The sequence below is a fragment of the Leptidea sinapis genome, chromosome 46, assembly GCF_905404315.1.
Source record: "Leptidea sinapis chromosome 46, ilLepSina1.1, whole genome shotgun sequence".
Taxonomy (NCBI): Eukaryota; Metazoa; Arthropoda; class Insecta; order Lepidoptera; family Pieridae; genus Leptidea; species Leptidea sinapis.
In genome coordinates this window covers 4,557,641-4,571,667 of record NC_066310.1, presented here as the reverse complement: position 1 = coordinate 4,571,667, position 14,027 = coordinate 4,557,641, and the positions used below count along the sequence as shown (strand labels likewise).

The following is a 14,027-nucleotide window of genomic DNA, read 5'->3' as shown; positions in this document are numbered from 1 at the left end:
AATGCAGTGCCGGTCAGGATTATTGAAAAACCTAAAAATTCTGAGCGGCACTACAACAAGTCTCATTGGCCCAGTAATCACATCACAGTAATTCCAACACCAGGCACAGTCTGTTATATATTAGACAACGATATATTTAATACAGTATACATTGTTACTCGCTAAAATTTACCAATATAAGATTTTAAATGTTAACGAAAATTCTGGAAGTAGCTACCGGCGTAAATGAATCTTGGCCTTGACATATTGAAACAGAGTTGTTTACAAAAACATGTTCTCTCGTTAATAACTAGACTCAAATAAAATTTGCAAAACAAAATTTAATGAACGATGCGGGATTCGAACCCACGACCTCCGGCGTTCCGTGCCGGTGCTCTAACCAACTGAGCTAACCGTTCGAGTATTTTAGTTCGAGAATTCTATAACGAGGCGGTACTCGAACGGTTGGTTAGAGCACCGGCACGGAACGCCGGAGGTCGTGGGTTCGAATCCCGCATCGTTCATAAAATTTTGTTTTTCAAATTTTATTTGTGTATTAATCCTAGAAGTGAGGGTTATCAATTTAAAAACATAAAATATTGTTTAGAATAACTAGACTGTCGAAGAACATTCGAGATTAATAGACAAAGGCGCGATGTTCATCGTATAGTTTGAGATATTTTAGCGACAATCACTATAATACCTACTGAGCTATTACTGTAATGTTTATGAAATCTGGACGAACAGAACATTCTCTACCAGTGGGAGGCTCCTTCGCATGCTGGCTAGATTATGGGTACCACAACGGCGCCTATTTCTACCGTGAAGCAGTAAAGTGTAAACATTACTTGTTTCAGTCTGAAGGGCGCCGTAGCTAGTGAAATTACTGGGCAAATGAGACTTAACATCTCATGTCTCAACGTGACGAGCGTAAGAATCCTGAGCGTTTCAATTCTAACTCAACGTCCTGCTCGTCCCGTCTTTTATTTCCATAGAAAAAAAATTATAAACTACAACAGTAAGAGTCGGTAGACTGTTCGACTGTGCCGTGGAAGTTGTCAAGTAACGCGGTTAACTTAGCTTCCGGCGCGGGATTGTTGTTCCGGTTCCAACCTGCCGTGATGTAACACGGTTACAATCTTCTTGCATACTTTTTAATATTTACCGTCGTGGGACTCGGTATAAGATAAGCATAACTTAAGGCGAATAGTAAGCAGAAAACACGCAAACATGGTGTTTTTAGACAAGTTTTGTCGAGCTATGAACACTACTTAATCCTGTTACACATATCCTTAAGTCTTATTTGTAGGTTGCTAATGCTTGCTGTTGGTTATAGTTAACACTGCCGAGCCTTTTTGAACTACCACTTTTCTTTGAATTTAAACAAGTTTTTTTGGCATGGCGTGACGCATTTTTTTGGTACTTCTCTCAGAAAAGTTATTCTTATAGCTTGCACTTTTTTGTGTAGGTTCATTTATTCAGATTATTAGTGAATAACGAGGATTGTAAGCATATAAACTGTTTTCCACGCAAAAATTTTGAAAATATTGGCTTTGTTACATAGATGGCGGACCGGCAGCCGTGAACTCATATCGCTCAAGATCGCTGGCATATTTTAGTATCGCCTTAAAAAGCGGCCAAGTGCGAGTCGGACTCGCCCATGAAGGATTCCGTAGCAGCAAATAACATAATATAAAATTTATATAGAAAGGAAAATGATATTAAATTATTTCAATGGAAAAGGAAAAAAAATCTTTGCTCAAAATCATACAGTGCAAATGAGCTGTCATAATTTATTAAGTATTAAAAAAAAACTACTTACTAGATCTAGTTCAAACTGATCTCCGATCTGTTTCATCATTTTCGGTGGAAGTTGGTGTGATAATGTACGGGGCACATTTTACAACTTTGGAAGTGTCTCTCGCTTAAACAATTCAGTTTAGAAGAAAATGATATTAGAAACCTCTATATCATTTTTAAAGACCTATCCATAGATTCCCCACACGTAAGGGTTTGATTAAAAAAAAAAAACAGTTTCAGTTTTAAGCCTATAACCCAACAAATTTTTTTTCTTTTATTTTTGTGTGAAAATGTTAATGCGGTTCACAGAATACATCTAGTACTTACCAAGTTTCAACAATATAGTTCTTATTGTTTTGGAAAAAAGTGGCTGTGACATACACGGACGGACAGACAGACATGACGAATGGGAAGGGTTTCTTTTTTTGCCATTTGGCTACGGAAACCTAATAAAATAGTGGAAAATAATAGACGTGCATTTCGATAATGTCGCTCTCTAGGGAACACTTTTAAGTATAAGTTGAAATGAAATTATATGAAATTTCTTTATTCATCATCATCATCAGCCGGACTTCGTCCACTGCTGGACAAAGGCCTCCCCCAAAGATCTCCACGACGATCGGTCCTACACTGCCCTCATCCAACGTATTCCGGCGATCTTGACCAGATCGTTGGCCATCTTGTGGACCCCCCAACACTGCGTCTTCAGGTACGTTTTCGCCATATAGTAAATTAGGTATATCATATTCTTACAACATTCAGAGTCAGTTGTAATTACTACGCGAAGCAGATATTTTTCATATTCGCCTTACATATTCTATAATCCTACTAATATTATAAATGTGAAAGTTTGTATGTGTGGATTTATGTTTGAACTTCTTTAACGCAAAATCTACTGAATAGATTTTGATGAAACTTTACAATAATATAGCTTACACACCAGAATAACTAATAGGCTATAATTTATAAAACTATAGTGTGAATTATACAAAATATAAAAGAAGTGTGATTGTTACTAATGAATACAACGAGCGCCATCTCTTATCAACTAGCAAGCACAAGATCAATACAATTTATATGGCAAAACAACGTTTGCCGGGTCAGCTAGTTGGTAATAAATGTCGTTATTTTTTGGCCTTACAAATAAACTTGGTTATACCTGAGAATAAACAGAGAATATGCAAAATGTTAACAAATAGACATTTTGCTTATGATTGGTTAATTCGGACGTATAACGTTTCCCGCGTTTTTTTTTGCAGGGCTGCTTAACATTCGGTAAACTTCAAATTATTTATTATCATTGTATTGACAGTGTTGTCAGCGATATAGTCAACATTTTGCATATGCTTGGTTTATTCTCAGGTATAAATTAATACCAAGTTTATTTGTAAGGCCCTTAATGTTTAACTTGGCATACGAACGAGCCACGCGTCCAAATAGAAGTTTCTCGTCAATAAAATCTATTCTGTATTATCAAATCATTTCCCAACATAGATATAATTGACCACAGAGCTGTGTAATCGGAAAAACTTGAAGCCTATGCAAATTAGCATTCAATTTGTGAACGTATTCTGCTGGCGTGGTGGTAAATTTGTGATTAGTGAAGTATAATGCGGTTGGTAATTAATTGCTCAAACTGTATGCCCGCTGCAAACGACTGTATTGACTCTACAAACCAGTTAGATTACAATACAAATTATTTCTAACTGGGCTTTGATTTTCGTTTGACTTTAATCCTAAAGTAATTATAAATACGACTGTTATTCAATTGCAGGTTTTGAAAACTCTTGTTTATGCAAAATCGTTCACAAATAGTTCTATTTGATATTAAATTAAAGTTAAAGTCAAATAACTGTGGGAGTGGCCCCCCACTCCTCTTATCTCATGCTGGCCAAATTATGTGTACCACAACGGCACCTATTTCTGTCGTGAAGCAGTAATGTGTCAGCATTATTGTGTTTTCGGTCTGAAGGGCGCCGTAGCTAGTGAAATTACTGGGCAAATGAGACTTAACATTTTATCTCTCAAGGTGACGAGCGCAACTGTAGTGCCATTCAGAATTTTTGGGTTTTTTCAAGAATCCTGAGCGCACTGCATTTATCATTGTAATGGGCAGGGCGTATCAATTAACATCAGCTGATCGTCGTGCTCGTTTTGTCCCTTATTTTCATAAAAAAAATACGACTGCTATTAGATTGCATGTTTTGAAATCTTATGTTTATGCAAAATCTTACACAAATAGTTCAACTTGGTATTATATTAAGGTATCAAATAACTTTATTAAAAAGGCTTAATTTAATCGCTTTTGAATCTTTATTATAAATATTTCTTTTTAATTACTCAATCAACCATTTGTTCAGAAAAAGTTGAACTCGTGAGAAGAACATACAAGAAACTTTTAATTAAAAAGTTATTGAAAAAATCATATGTAGGTATGTGTCTTATATATTTGATGTTAGCGGAGTTACGAACAAAAAAAAACGATTGAAGATTTGTTCATAGCTGCGATGCATTCCGACACGTGTCTCGTGCTAAAACGTACTTGTATCATCTCTAGTAGGGAAGATGTTCTACTTACTTGGGGCCGCACGCTCCAAGTACTTTGATAATCCATGCTTTCTCAAAAATCTCCGCTTTCTAATTGTTGTGCTTTATGAGATACAGTCCTCCTTTTCCAGTTGACTTATCCACTGAGGAATCCGTACAGATTTTTTTTTTATGAAAATACCTAACGAGACGAGCAGGACGTTCAGCTGATGGTAATTTATACTCCAAATATTAAAGATTAAAATTATTTTTTTATCAAAATAAGGGACGAGACGAGCAGGACGTTCAGCCGATGGTGATTGATACGCCCTACCCATTACAATGCAGCGCCGCTCAAGATTATTGAAAAACCCACAAATGTTGGAGCGGCACTACAACTGCTCTCGTCATCTTGAGACATTTACCCAGTAATTTCACTAGCCACGGCGCCCTTCAGACCGAATCACAATAATGTTTACACATTACTGCTTCACGGCAGAAATAGGCACCGTTGTAGTACCCATAATCTAGCCGGCATCCGGTGCAAAGGAGCCTCCCACTGGTAAAAATATAAAATATTTAATAGAACATCTCGATACAAGTGCGGAAAGCATGCTCTTAAGGCCAAGTGGAAATGTCAATGCCGCATGTGCAACGAAATACAATACATTTACGAAAACATATATTCATCTCAATCACTATTATAATTTCAATTTTCAATGATAAAAAAAGAAAAATGTGATATCACGGGAGTAAGTTTATTTAGAGGACAATGCACGCTTTCTGTGCATTCAGCTAATAATATCGAAAAGACTATTTTGATTTTTTCGCTTACTGTTGTCGTACCTATTTTGTATACTAGTTTTGTGTTTGTGGTCTATATGAATAAAAAAAAATCAAAAAAGCAAAACAGAGAGACACATATAATGATGGTATTGATATTTTTCATCATCAGCCGCAAGACGTCCACTACTGGACAAACGCCTCCCCCAAAGAGCCCCATGACGATTGGTTCTGCGCTGCCCTCATCCAACCTATGCCGACGATCTTGACCAGATCGTCGGTCCATCTTGTGGGGCCTACCAACACTGCGTCTTCCGGTACGTGGTCGCCATTCGAGGGCTTTTCTGTCCCAACGGCCATCTGTCCGTCAAACTATGTGCCCTGCCAGTGTGGCAGTGGCCACTTCAGTCGCAATCATTTGGACTATGTCGGCATAGCCCTCTCCATTGCCCGTTGAGCAACCACGAGCTCTCATAAGGCCCATAGTTAGCGACCACGTCTACGTACCGTAAGTCATCACTATCAGTATTAATATCATTTTAAAATAATTTTGATCTAGGAGTCTAAGGAGTCGAGGTTTGAATGGGAAAAATGGCCAAAAATGTTTCCTTTTAAGTGGTACAAATGACTAATATATATAATATCACACTAAAATAAGTAATCTTAATACAACAACAAAGAACTGTATGCTTTACTAATGCGGTTGCATCTTGTTTGCATTTACCCGACATGATTCATCGCCTTCCAGTCAAATACAGATAGAAAGATTTCAAACAGCTTGTAACAGAATGCTGCAAAAACCCAATCAATTAATGATAGTTCTGCGTTTGTCTCTATCTGTGATTGGAGCTTTCTTTCATATCTGTTACTGTTGCTACTCTTTGACTGCGTTGTTTATATAAGTGCCGCCGTGCGCTTTTAGGCAATAAGACGAGTACAGTGTGAGAATTTTCCCAGTACCTATTGAAGCTTTTGAGAAATTGGATTTGAGAATTTATAATGACAGTTTAGTGTGTTAAAAGGCATAAAAGGCATTTATTTTCTCAAAATTGATAACTTAAGAATTCTTTTTGATGTCATTTCTAACATACTACTACCGCTTCGGAATCAAATGGCGCTCTGAGAGAGAAGAAGCGGCGCAAGAAACTCACCCAGCATTCTTTTTCAAGCGACTTCAAAAAAGGAGGAGGTTCTCTTCGTCGGTATGTTTTTTTATGTTTGTTACCTCAAAACTTTCGACTGGATGAACCGATTTTGATAATTATTGTTTTCCATCCAAGATAGGTTTGTTCTTACATACATAGTTATATGTGAGATGTGCTTGAGTCGTGAGGAGGCGAGATGCGAGGACGGGTCGCGGCGGAAGGACACCGATTCCAAAAATAATAATAATCTTAACTAGAATTAGATTAATTAATTAGATTGTTTAAAAGTACGCAATTATTTTTATACTTTTAAGTGCACATTATATCTATTGTTTTGGAATAGTGTTTTTGAAGGCGGTTGTTTTTTTGTTAAATTTTTTTTATTTGCGCTCTTTTCAATAAAAATATACAATATTGTACAGTAATTTCTATCGCTACAAAATTATCATAATGTAGTCCCAGGCTGTCCGATCACTTAGATATTCAGCTGTGGAGTAATAGGATCTACGCCTGAACAGTGGCTGGGACTTTATTATAGAAGTGTATACATTTACCCTTAAAGCTATTATGTATCTTAGAAGCCTACTAGAATTGAATGCTAACAAGCGCTACCAACGTCATGAACGGTCATAAGATATCCCAATTAATAATAACATTCATTTAACTACTGTTAATATTTAAATACTATTTAATACAATTACCACTATAATTAGAAATAACTTTTATAGCATATAATATTTGGATCTTTATTTAACTTGTTTCGTGTAAGTTAGTTGGCACTACAGCAGTTAATTTTAAGTGCGTTCAAATTACCAACCCCTTCTACAATAATAATTTTTCAAGTTTTCTTCATTAAACTAATATGAATGTTAGACTTATACATCCTAGATATTTATATATATATATATGTGTAGGTATATTACGGCCACTCTATAAGATCAATTATCATCATCAGTCGGAAGACGTCCACTGCTGGACAAAGGCCTCCCCCAAAGATTTCCATGACGATCGGTCCTGCGCTGCCCTCATCCAACGTATTCCAGCGATCTTGACCAGATCGTCGGTCTATCTTGTGTTGGGCCTACCAACACTGACTCTTCCGGTATGCTTTACTGCCCCAACAGCCATCTGTCCGTCGAACTATGTGCCCAGCCTACTGCCACTACAGTTTTGCAATCATTTGGGCTATGCCAGTGATTTTGGTTCTCCTACGGATCTCCTCATTTCTGATTAGATCTCGCAGGGAAACTCCGAGAATAGCCCTTTCCTATTAAATCAATGAGTATTTTAAATTAACCATAGTACACATAACAAAATAAATCATGTTCAAAGTTATAAAGCGTTTCAAATATCAAATATTACATAAAAATAATTAAAAATATAATTATTTCTTTGATTTGATTTATTACTTAAAATCTGATATCGATATAAAGTTATCGTTATTATGTAATACACCACCAAATATGTGCGAAGGGAATGATGGCTGGTCCATGCGTCAACTCGTCAACGGATGCTACTTGTGGTGCCAGGTCGACCTGTTATAGTTAATAATACATTGTATTGGTTAGATGCGATTACTTATTGTGACAGTAATCACGACCATCATGTTCACGAAGCATCCTTACACAAACAATGAATTCAAACTGTAAAGGTTGATCCAATATACGATAATTTATATTTATACATTTTATTCTTTATCATTTTTTATGAAATCTTTGATATTTTTTCAACGCGATTCATATATTGAATGTAACACCTTACAAACTAATTTCTTATGTACCTATATTATAGCCATTGTAAAATATTTAAATGAAAAGAGTGGCCGTTGAGTTTCTTGTATGTACTTCTCACGAGCTCTACTTTTTCCAAACATATGGTAGATTCATTAAGTTAAAATAAATATTCATAGTAATAATAATATAATAATATTGACACACTTTTTACACAAATTATTTTGCCCCAAGTTAAGCATATATAGCCTGTGTTATGGGTTACAAGACAATGATATATTTAATACAATATACTTACACATACATACATAAATTCATATAACATGCATAAATACATTTAAATATCCATGACTCGGAAACAAACATCCATATTCATCATATAAATGCTTGCATCTACCGGGATTCGAACGCGGGACCTCTTGCTTAGTAGGTAGGATCGCTAACCACTCGGCTATACAGGTCGTCAATATTGACGACTATAGTGACGATTCAAAACCGCTTAGTTTAAGCCTAATTGAATAAAGTTTATTCGACTTTGACTTTAAACTATTCGCAATTTAACTTAAAATTGTGTTTATTATTATTATGATTAGGGGATAAGATGCATTTAGATCCTAGGATCTATTGAACCCCCTGCTTGAACTAGCGCGTATACCCTCGAGTTTCTATGTCTATAAATGAGCTGTGGAAAAATCGAGGCTACTGACTAGAAAACGTGTTGTATTGTGCCGGGGTTTAAATTGTATCCTCAAAACATTTTTTTTTATGGAATAGGAGGACAAACGAGCGTACGGGTCAACTGGTGTTAAGTGATCACCGCCACCCACATTCTCTTGCAACACGCGGTGTACGCGCTATTTTTGAAGGTATCCATGTCGTATCGTTCGGAAACACCGCACAAAGAAGCTCATTCCACAGCTTTGTAGTACGTGGAAGAAAGCTCCGTGGAAACCGCACTATGGAGGATGATATCCTAACTTGTGGCGTGTCGTGCGAAAGTGGAATTAATAATTAATATTACTTTTAAAAATGTTTAGGATCCACAGAGGGCACCAGGCAGGCACGTCCTCTGCTTTGAGTGAAGGTATTATGCTATAAAATTGTGGTTAGAATTATGCAGATTATATATATTTTTTTAACAAATGTGAGATGTTTATAGTTTTGTATTTCGGTGGAATTTATGATTGACGTTTCTCTCTACACCCAATGCGGAATTTCACGCAGACAAATTCGTGATTTTTTTTAATGAAAATAAGGGAAGAGACAGGTCAATCAGCTGATGGTAATTGATACGCCCTGCCCATTACAATGCAGTGCCGCTCAGGATTCTTAGGAAACCCAAAAATTCTGAGCGGCACTATAATTGCGCTCGTCACCTTGAGACATAAGATGTTAAGTCTCATTTGCCCAGTAATTTCACTAGCTAGGGCACCCTTCAGATCGAAGCACAATAAATTTAACACACTACTGCTTCACGGCAGAAATAGACGCCGTTGTGGTACCCATAATCTATCTGGCTACCTGTGTAAAGGAGCCTCCCAATGGTAATATTTCGCTTGGAAGCCTTATATCACGTTGCCTTCTCGTATAATTAATTAAATGTGAATAAAAATATTTTCGCTGCAACGCTAAATACAATTTTAAGTTATAAACTCATTTAAGTACTCTCGTGGCATTTCATCTGTCCGCGGGTAAGTTTTAACAAATCATAATTTTAATTACTTTAGAGTTGGTCCTACAGAGCCGAGTCAAGTCTTGCCGTGTACTATTTTATTATTACTTTTTTAATTGAAATTAATATTATGCTTTGCAACTCTATTATGTGCGTCATTTTATACTACTGTAAACCGAATAACTTAGTCAATTTTGTGAAGGGGTAAGAAAATTGTTTTGTTGTGACGTATTATCTTGTGAAGGGGTAAGAAAATTGTTTTGTTGTGATTATTATCTTGTGAAGGGGTAAGAAAATTGTTTCGTTGTGGCGTATAATCTTTAGAAGAGGTAAGAAAATTGTTTTGTTGTGACGTATTATCTCCAGAAGAAATAAGTAACAATGGTGAACCAAAATTGTTTGAAATTCGTAGCAAAATACAATTGTCGGTATTTAGTAAACAGCTCGATCACTTGATGTTGTATAGAGATGTCGCGATAAGGTGTTAAGTCTCATTTGCCCAGTAATTTCACTAGCTACGGCGCCCTTCAGACCGAAACACAGTAATGTTTACACATTACTGCTTCACGACAGGCGCCGTTGTTGTACAGATAATTCTTTTTCTGCGATTCTTCTGGAATTTTAAGAGTCTATAGTCATATAGTGTAGAGCGTATATTCTATTATATGATTGTTCTCTCACCTGAGTCAGTCTTAGGTCGTCGCTAACAGTGTACACGCCGGCGCCGGGACATTGCGTCACAGCTTGGGGTTTGTCGGTCGACCTCGGCCGACGACAGCACGCGGCGCATACCGCCACTAACAAGCCGCACAGCGTAATACTGCGAGAAACAAACAATCACAATCAAACACTTGGCCCGTGGAGTCCAGAGGCGCGGAGAATGTACAAAGTACTATCTTCGCGCCTCAATAAGGCTACTGGAAACCCAAGCGCTGGCAGCTATTTCGGTCAACGGATCAGCCTAGCTATCCAACGTGGAAATGCTGCCAGTATTCTTGGTACGCTTTCGCGTAATGATATAGTTGTATAAATAAAGTTATAAGTTTTGTTTTCTTTGAATAAACATACCAGTGGGATGCACCTTTGCACAGAAAGCCGGCTAGATTATGGGTACCACAACGGCGCCTATTTCTGCCGTCAAGCAGTAATGTGTAAACATTACTGTTTCGGTATGAAGGACGCCGTAGCTAGTGAAATTACTGGGCAAATGAGACTTAACATCTTATGTCTCAAGGTGACGAGCGTAATTGTAGTGCCGCTCAGAATTTTTAGTTTTTTCAATAATCTTCGGCGCTGCATTGTAATGGGCAGGGCGTATCAATTACCATCAGCTGAACGCCCTGCTCGTCTCGACTGAAAGCGAGATGACACAGGTTCGAGTGCCGCATCATTTTTTTATCAAATTTAATTCGTGTAATTAATCCCAGAAGTGAGGATTATCACTTTAAAAAATATAAAATTGTCATAAGAATATTAAATTAATAAATTACCGAAAATCGCAACACATTCTCGTTGGGATATTTTTTCAATTAAAAGTGGATTATGAAACGGGGAGATTAATAAGCAAAACCTCATTAAACGGGGAGATATAATGGCTAATCGATGTAATTATGATACGAGGGGAATTCTACAAGAACAGAACATAATACCTGCTGTTGAAGGTTAAGTAGAGATATATATACGGACTTTTGTTCAATCATACACCAGGGGCGTGCATTTCTTTTCTGATACTATGGATTTAACTAGTCGTAGTTGAGGATATGAAAATATTGCTTACCGTAGGTATTTATTATCTAGCGTAAGGAAAAATTTTATGAGTGTGTGTTAAATAGAAGTTTAGTTATAAAATAACAGAAGCAAATTAAACTAAATTATTTTTGACACTAGTGTTATATTAACCAGTTGGAGGCTCTTTTAACAGGATGCCGGCGAGATTGGTATCATAGCGGTGCTTTTTTTGCCGTCAAGCAGAGTTTGCGGTTCGGTTTGAATCGCGCCGCAGTTTGTGAAATTACAGGACTAATGAGCCTTAACATCTTATGTCTCACAGTGGCGAGTGCTATTGCGATGCCGCTCATAAGTTTGGTTTTACAAGAACCCTGAGCGACGCTGATTGTTGGGTAGAAACTTCCTCGGTCTGTTTCCATTTCATTAGTTTTACCAACTTCGTGTAACATTCATCTTTCTTCTTCCTTGATTTAATCTTCTTTCACAGTTCATTCTGTTACCAGTTGTCCAATTAGCTCCTCTGATTTCTTTGTTTTCTGGTTAACCTTTAACTTAATCGTTTGTGGATATTTAAAACAGAAACCGCTTCGAGTAAGAATGTAGTCGTGTGTTTCGTTGTTGCCAGAAATCCATTCGACTGCTTTATCTATACATTGCAGCATTTACTACAGTTGTTTAAAATATTCTTAGTCCATAAGCACCTATATAAAACATTTATTTAGTTCACATTTGATTTTGACAGTGACAGTTGACACACGACTAAGGAGAAAAGTGTGCTTATATTGTCTTTAACCACACTTTTGCCGTTCCGCCATCAGACTGCGAATTATATGTCCTTATTTTATGTGTCTAGAACATCATTGTTATATATTATTAAATAGATTGAGATTTCTCCATGGTTTGTACCAAATGATCTATTACACCATGACCTCGGAATACCAACAGTCAAGGATGAGATAACAAAATTCGCTAAGGCACACAAAACTAGAACAGACAATCACCCTAACATACTAGCAAAAGCCCTAATGAACAAAATAACGAAAGTATCAAGAAGACTGAAACGCAAAATAACTCGAGATCTACTAACTAGCCAACCAGATGCTTAATTATGGAAATTGGGTTTGGCATAGGCCATTCTCCAAGCAAGCCAATATATATACCAGTAGGACACACATATTATTGAATGTCCCAGCGGAGGGGACAGATTATAATAAAATGAATACAAAAAAAAAATAGATTGAGGGCGGTCGTTCCATTGCCAAGCTGTGGTATCATTAATAAATAAATTTATTTTTACCTTTACCACACAAACGTTTTTTATCAATTCTTTTCAATTTCGTAACACATTTGTTTTGTACTATTTCTTCGATCATGTTTTAGAATACATCATCCAACAAATGACTTGCTAACTCGAGTTAACCGACTAACATAACAGGTTTATGTTTTGTTCCTTGTGGTAGCAAGGTGGTAGATTATCAAGATTATATTGGGATACAACAGTTAAAATATTTATTTCTTTAAATTTTTCTCTCAATGATTATTTAGCACCTAGGTTATAAATAGCGCGAATAGCGCGCTTTTGCAGCACAAAGACGGTATTATATTCTACTATAACGTGAAAATTTGTGGAATGCAGTGTTATGCAACGATACGGAGAGCTGAATATAGGATTATTGTCAGTGAAAATTGAAATTTTATCTAGTTGACTCCAGTTTCCAGCACTATCGCTTTTACAAATGGCGCCGGCGTCGGAATGTTATACTATGCATACAACACCTGCAAGTTGTTTGACGTCAAGCCAAATTGAATTGTTTTTTTTTTATAAGAGAGAGCAAAAGTTCTCTATAATCATAACATTTTGGCGATTCAGATACCTTCTTCATTAATAACATTTAATCAAAACAAAGGAATGCAATAGAGCACTATGTATCAGGGAAAAGAGCGACTCCTAACGAGGGTGCAAATTGTAGCCACGAAATGAAGTCGAGGGTTTCAATACAGGCCAGTAAAGATTCTCCACTGGTGAACAAATTACAATCATTTTACTCGTAGAAAAAAAAGTTAAAGTTTCGATTCTCATACTCGGTGTCTTGAGGCTCTCAGCTTTTTTAAAATTCTTCCCAATTTGTCCAAATTACTATTATTATCCTGGTAGAAAGAGATGTAAGATGTGATTCTCCTCCTCAGATGTATTGAGACCCTCAGCTTCACGATAACTCTCCTTATTAGTGTACTATTACTTCCCTTGTAGGAAAATAAGTAGAATGTGCGATTCTCTACTCGGGTGTATTGAGACTCTCAGTTTCGTTAAAATTATTTCTGTGGTGAACTATTATAGAACAAGAGCCCGTGGACCCCAGACCTACGTTATTTTATAAAAGCTGTTGTCAGCGCATGCCCAAGCGCAAGAATTATATATAAAATCAGCTTTTATACTATGACCCAAGTAAAATTATAATTTCATGAACCTTAAGGGTGTCTGACAAGGGGTTGCCAGAATGTTAAGTGTCTGGCAATGAATACCGTGATTTTTAATAATATTCTGAAGGTAATACTGAAGAATTGCACTTTATTATTTGATGTATTTAGACAGGTATTTTACACATATTTAGTACCGTTTACCTGCCAAAGCCACTGTAACCCAAACTCCATAATGGTCCATCG

The 14,027-nt window shown here is 36.7% G+C and overlaps 1 protein-coding gene and 1 long non-coding RNA gene across 3 annotated transcripts in view; one reads left to right on the top strand and one right to left on the bottom strand.

Moving 5' to 3' along the window:
- LOC126977939 (probable beta-hexosaminidase fdl) overlaps nt 1-14,027 on the top strand; it is a 174,348-nt gene that overhangs the window by 100,910 nt on the left and 59,411 nt on the right. The gene's annotated exons all lie outside the window — the stretch shown is intronic.
- Nucleotides 1-14,027, bottom strand: part of LOC126978037 (uncharacterized) — an 80,269-nt gene that overhangs the window by 43,078 nt on the left and 23,164 nt on the right. Inside the window, exon 3 of the long non-coding RNA XR_007732463.1 lies at nt 10,317-10,455. This is a non-coding gene — a long non-coding RNA (uncharacterized LOC126978037). The remainder of the gene's footprint in view (nt 1-10,316; nt 10,456-14,027) is intronic.